Here is a 7137-nt window from a genome sequence, read left to right on the forward strand (position 1 = left end):
TAATCTTTTCTTTCATCTATTGCTGAATTACCAGAAGAAAGGTTATTTCCTTGCTTCCCCTGTTAACCATGTAAGTTCTTTAACCCTCAGTTTCTCCTTCTGCCAAATGGCAATAATAACAGGGTTGTGAGAATTATGTAGACACTGTCGTAAAGTGCTTAGCACAGCAAGATGGAGGAGCACGATGTACGCTACCTGTGAGCGTGGTTCTTTACATTCCATGTATGAGCAATAGAAGAAAATGCAAGATAAATTTCTATTAAGGAAAAGGAAAATAGCAAGTCTTATGGTGATGTTAACATATAAAGTAGGAGCCAACAACTTATTAGTTCTCTTCAAAATAACCAGAACTGTCCTTCAGAATTGCTGATATTAATCAATTGATAATCAATTGATCCTTATTGCTCACTCCTGAGTGTAAGACGCTGTTCTAGATCATGTGGAGTATACAGAAAGAGAACATGAAGGAATTCCAGATGTCGTATCTATTTCTTTTCTATCCGTGTAATGTATATTCTATTTCTCAAAAAGGCAAGGCAGCTTTGCAATAAAACAGTCAAGAGTAGTAGAAATCAACACAAAATGAAGAATCAGACAAAAGCATGGTGGGAAAGGAGAAGAAACTCTACTGGAAGCCACTGGTGAGCTGGCTATGGCGAGACTGTACTAATGTGGCGTCAGAGCAGAAGCAGAAACAGCTCGCATTAACGAAAAGGGACACACCAGCATCCAGAGAGAAAGCACTGTTTCCATTTCTAAATTCTAGGAGGAGATCATTGCATGGATCCTTACATAAAAATACTGAGCGAAATAACAGACAATATCTCCGGAGTAGTTTTGCAGAACAGGCAGCTCGGCAAAAAGTGCACAGAGTTGGACAGGCTTGGTGTGTACCCAGGCTCTGCTGCAGAGTGTCTTCCCATCTTTGACACTTCTCTTAATGTCTCAGCTCCAAATCTGAGAAATGGTGATAATGATCTCTACCCCTCAGGGTCACTCTGATAAAGTAAGTGGCTAGCCCATGGCAGGTATTTAACGAAGATTTATGTCCTCCCCATCCTTAGGTGCATTCTATACGAGTCATCATTATTCCTTGTAAATATGTACCAACTTTAATATTCATATAATAATTTTTCATAAAAATGGATGAAACATAGGTCATCTATCTATACAGTTATTTGACCTGTTTCTCCCACTAGATTATAAGCTCCACAAGGAGGGTTTTTTTTCTGCTTTCCTTCCAGCATCAGTGGAAGGAGCAAGTCACACACAGTATGTGCTCCATCAATATTTGTTATAGAAAGGAAAGGAGGCATTTCTACTGACGACTTTTTAATATGGTCCAAGTGTGTTGCTTTTCTGCGCCCAGCTTAAAGCACGCATGTGGCTGCAGAGACCGTTAAGACAGAATGGTGTTTGCTCCTTTGACTAGTGCTCTCAAATATCATTAGATGCTTTGAACATCCTCAGACGCCTCAAATCAAATGTGCTTTCCCTCCAGCACCAGCAATTCAAGTGAAAAGTTTAAGCGACTCAACAATTGATGTTATTGCTTTTATGTTCCTTAGATCTACAAGTTTTCAGCAGTGTAGTCTACTATTTATCACTGAAAATGCACAATCATTCAGCTTCAAAACACAATGAGGAGAGTTTATGAGCTTGCTTCAAAAATTAATTACCACTTATATAACAAAATTTCTGTGGGGAAATATGTTCCCAGTACCCAATGACTAGCTCATAAACTTCTGAAATCCAAACTCATTTGTATTTCATACAACATACCAATGAGATACCATAAAAGTTTTACCTTTACAATGTCATTAAGTTAAAGAAATGTAATCTAAAGTAAAATGTGTTGTGCCCTTCCTCCTTCCCTCCCTCCCGTCTTCCCTTCCTTCCTTCTTTCCTTTCTCTCTCTTTCTCCTACCTTCCTTGCTTCTCTCCCTCCCTCCTTCCCTTCTCTTTCCTTTCCTTCCCTTCCCTTTCCATGTTTTTTAAAAAAATCCCCTGTATTCCAAGCTGTATTGGCAGAAGAAGCTCCAAACAAGTGTTAAGACTGTGACTCATTCCATTGTAATTTTGTTTATAGGATTTATGGAAAAGTATGGACATCCAAGAAAATAAAATAAAACTTAAAAAAATCCCACCGACAAGCAAAATTCCTTTCTGTAAGAAATGAGCTATATAAAAGATTTATATATTTTTTCATATAATTCAAAGGAATCCCATATCCCCTGTTAATCATCATCTTTAATTAGTTATGGACACTTTAACTACATATTTTCAAGAATTAATAATAATTGACACATGTATTATGTTTTTAATCTTCTAAATGTTAATATTGATTCATTTTCCCTAGAATCTTTGGTTGGTGCCAATATTTTATCCCAGCAGAAACCAAGGGAGAGATGGCACCTTGTAACCAGCTCATAATGGATGTCAGCCTGGTTATCCACGTTTAACCAGGTTTATCTCTTTGTCGTACCCTCCATTCAGCTCAGTTCCAGGCATGACCAAGGTGATTTTCCTCTTGGGTTCTTCTATTAACCGCTTTCACTGACCCAATGGAACACTAGAGTCCAATGAATCCAAGGGTTCTCAAGGTTGGCTCTGCCTCAGAATCATGCGAGGGAGCATTAAAAAAAAATACAGATGGAGCATGGGTCCCATCCCAGACTGAATCAGTCAGAACCTCTGAGTGTGAGGGCAGGGATGACCAACAGTGGTGCAACTTTAATGGCATGGAAAGAGGAAAGCATTTTTCAGACCTCTACCAATGGAGCTGTTCTCACAGGAAAAGGAGAACTTTTAACAGAGATCTATCATGGTTAATTTTATGTGTCAACTTGACTGGACCACAGGTTGCCCAAGTATCTGGTTGAACATTATTCTGGGTATGTCTGTGAGGGTGTTTCTAGATGAGATTGACATTTGGATCGGTAGGCTGAGTTGAGTAAAGCAGACTGCCCTCCCTGATGGGGGTGGGCATACTAAAGGCCTGAGGAGAATAAAAGGCTGAGTAAGGGAGAATTTACTCTCTCTGCCTGACTTTCTACAAGCTGGGACATCATTCTCCAGCCTTTGGACTCAAGACTTGGATTAGAACCTACACCATTTTCTTAGGCCTTAGGACTTGGACCGAAACTATATAATCAGCTCTCCTGGCGCTCCAGCTTGTCAACTGCAGATCTTGGGACTTCTAAGCCTCCATAATCACGTGAGCCAAATCCTTATTATGTATACATATTCCACTAATTCTGATTCTCTGGAGAACCCTGATTAATATAGGATCATATTTCTTTTGACCATGTGCTCTAGTATAAATATATATGAAGGTACACAGAAAACGTTTGAGAGGTATTTTGCAATGATAAGATATGAAAGCAAACAGGACGAAATGCCAGCATGTTAAAATAAAGATTGAGAAAGTATCTACTTGTGGCTTTGGACAGTAGGTCCCTGTTCAATTGAGGGGTGCTGTGCAGAAATGCAAAATGAAGTTTTTCACAAGAAAATGTTTTACATTCTATTCATATACGCATAAATAGTCTCATATGATTCTAAAAATTTGGATGCTGAGACTATGACAGCTTAAAGGTGAAGGTATTGTCTGGCTATATCGAATAATGATAAGCTCTCTACTTCCTCATGTCTAAAATCTTTACTAAAAGATAAACAAAAATATCATCAGGGAGAGAAAGGCAGTGCTCAGTGCTGAAGTCAGCAGGATGGCAAGGACAGAAGGATTCTTAGGGTGTCAAAAGCCCACTGGCTTGGGCCTTCTCTTTTTATTCTGTATCTTGGTTCCTGTGGTCTACAATATTAAGTACCAGAAGTCATGGTGTTCCTTATGGTTGATGTGCTGCACTACATTTCTCTCTCATTTTCTCATTCCTTCTTGTCTTTTTTTTTTTTATCCCTTTTTTATAAAAAGTTGAGAATTATTTTAATAAAAACATTAAAATCAGTCATTTTAATGAGAGAGATCTAAATAAAGGATGAGGGTTATTTGGAACAATGTATTCTCCAATTAAAAAACATTTAGAAATGAAAAAAAAAAAAAAAGGCATGGCAATGTGCTTTAAAGCAAAGCACCCTAAATACAGATAAAGAGAAGAGGGTAAGATGATGAAATCTTTTGAGTTTCCTCTGCCAGAAAACTTCATACAAACTTATCATATACAGGCAACTGAAAAAAAAATTCACAAGCAAATAATTTAGCATATGACACTTAGCATCACCAAGCTTGATTTCAATATAAGTTACAGTATACAAAAACTGTTTTGCAAATACGGCCCTGCTTTTAATGTAAGTTACTGTATAAAATGTGAACAGTTTTGCAACAATTATATTCTATAATTTAGACTTTTAGCTTAATTGCATGGCTTACTTACGTAATTCTACAAAATGATGAGGATGGAAGGCTTGAGCTTATAAGGAAAAAATTCCTTCATTTTAGTGATTCCAGTATAAACTTACAGAAATATCAAATTACTTATTGAAAAATCCCAGATGAAGTAAGAAAGAATGTTCTGGAAAGTTGACAGTGTGTTACCCGGATCTTATAGATGTATATTTTCCAGGATTGCTCAGTGAGGATTATCAGCATTTAAAAAATAAGAATGGCCAGAAGTCTAGAACTCTCTGAGTGTCCTCAGAGAGTTCTAGAGGGGTCGAATGGTCTTTCTCTTCTTTTTCTTTTAAATAAGTATTAAATCTGATTTCATATAAAAATCTGAGAGCTGTCTTACGACAATTAATTAAGAATAAATTAACAGAATATGACTTGCTTCCCAATGTTCTTCCAACATCTCACTTTGACTGTTCTGACCTTGGCCTGTGTCAGCCTCCCCACAACTGTGAGAGCAAGGTCACAAGAAGAGAAGCTGAGGGGGACGCCCCGAAGTCATGCCAATCCAGAAGCCTGATCACTGACTACCAAATAAGGTTAAAGCACAGCTTCATTATCCAGATCCCGAAATGTCAGCCAACTTCACCAGCGTGAGAAGTGTAATCGAAAGGAGACACTGTACACTGACACAAACCCATCACTCAGGATGATGGAAAACCATATAGCAGCAGCTGACATTGACATTGATGAGCTTTCGTAAACTACTACAACAGATTACTATATGGGTGTGATAAAGAAACGTTCCCCTCCTGAACCCTCCATCTGGTGAGCTGGAATCATATTAACTGAGCGAGTACAGAGAGGTACTTTTCCTACCATCTTTTCTTTATCTACTAACTTCACCTCACCCCCATGTGCAGCTTACCCTTCATTTTAAGCTCCAATCTCCTTTTTAAAAATTGGACCCTTTGAGCATCTTCCTTTCCTTCAGCAAAAATTTGAAAAGAAAACACCTAAGAGAAACAACAGTGGAATGTCCATTTTCTCCATTACCTAATTTTTCCAACCTGTTACAAAGTGCAGCTAATAAAATCAAGAGGGCACATCATTCCTCATACATGTGAAGCATTCTTGGTGAACCAATACCAACTTAAGGGATCAAGCTTTGACAATGCTGTGAATATCCTTCTGTAAACTGCTTATGAAATGGCATTTCTTGAAGGCCCATATTTCATTAATTTGGCAACACTCTGTTTCAAGGTCATTTCCAAATGCTCGTCTTGTGCAGAGCAGCATGCGTAGAGCAGCACTAGCATGGCACCAGGTCAATCCATTAGTCATTGCTGGAGTGAGCTTTCTGTGGAGAGACAGGCTGCTTCAAAGTCAGATGGGCTCTTGAAAAGCATGCCAAGAAAACTTTAAGATTTGAAATGTTACAGAAAAGAAGGTCACAACATCTTTTAATAGCCTACTATCCTTGCAGAAGGTTTCTTTTCATATTTTTATGCAAATATTACATATCTGCCCTGTGTGAAAACCAGCTTAAAAAATGTGGTAAGTGAATTGTGTGCATATGTCTTCAATTGAATATAGTGCTGAGTGCCAAACTTCAACCAAGCTGATCAGACTGTAGGTCTCTGTGTAAAAGCCTAAAGTGGTGGAATCCAGTTGCTATAGCTGCAAATTAAACAAATAAATGAGACACCATGGAATGCAGCAAAATATCTGTGGTCTGATTAGTTCATATTTGCCATATGTGTGAATATTAGCAGTCAAATTCTGAGTTTAAGCAAAGTTCTTTCGAATAGGTGTAACTGAGGGGAAATGCTTAAAAATATTTAAGGAAGATTTGAATTCTATATCCAAGGGTAACTATCTTACATCATTTTATATAAGCTTTAAAGGAATTTCATTAGCTTTTTACTTTAGGAGTATATAAAATTTCAGTGCTACTAAAAATATAAAATTTCCACCAGGGCATTTTTCCTTGAAGCTTTACACAGAGTTTGATGCTAATTCGTTACATGGTATATGACGATAAATTAAAATCATTAGCTATAGGGAAAATTTCATCTCGTCCTGTCCTGTCCTGTCCTGTCCTGTCTAATTTTAGGGGACTTACATTTATTAGGCCGACTATGTGGCAGGCATTGTGCTATGTATTTCCATGGCCAACTTCATTAATTCCCCCCCGCCTCCCCACACACACAACTATAAGTTCCCCATTCGTGGAACTCAGTAGAGAAATATAAAAAGATTGTTGAACAGAGAATTCTATTCTGACTCAACTCTTAAATCACAGTAAACTGCTTTCACAGAATAATAAAAGCAGAGAAAATTTGGTTCAGTCTCCCATTCTAGATGGCTCACGGGTCTGCATCTATTAGAAGTACGACATTCAGAAAAAGAGTGGCTCTTTTTGGGTTAAACTTGCATGAGAAAAAGAGAGCAAAAAAGACATTCTATTGTGTACGTGGTGATTGCAGCAGGGTCGGTACAGAAAGGACTGTTTGCCAACATCAGTCTTTTTATCCTTACACGTGCAGATAGCAGTAACGCAGGCAGCAGCACTGGGCCGCATAGGATAATTAGATATATTCCAGATCACAAAAACTTCTGTATTTGATAAGGGTGAAAGGGGTTGTATTAAGGAGAAACATTTCCACCAATCAGAGCTACTCCTTGCACCTAGGTTAAAACTTATCTTAATTAGATTAGTAAATGCATATATATATATATATCTCCACATCCAGGGAATGAGCATGCATTTTCTAATGCATTTTCCG

The 7137-nt window shown here is 37.9% G+C and overlaps 1 protein-coding gene across 6 annotated transcripts in view; it reads right to left on the bottom strand.

Annotated features, from left to right (window-relative positions):
• The window catches only part of AIG1 (androgen induced 1), a 207904-nt gene that overhangs the window by 111779 nt on the left and 88988 nt on the right, over positions 1-7137 (bottom strand). The window lies entirely within an intron of this gene.

Source organism: Pteropus alecto, unplaced genomic scaffold (assembly GCF_000325575.1).
Source record: "Pteropus alecto unplaced genomic scaffold, ASM32557v1 scaffold185, whole genome shotgun sequence".
Lineage (NCBI taxonomy): Eukaryota > Metazoa > Chordata > Mammalia > Chiroptera > Pteropodidae > Pteropus > Pteropus alecto.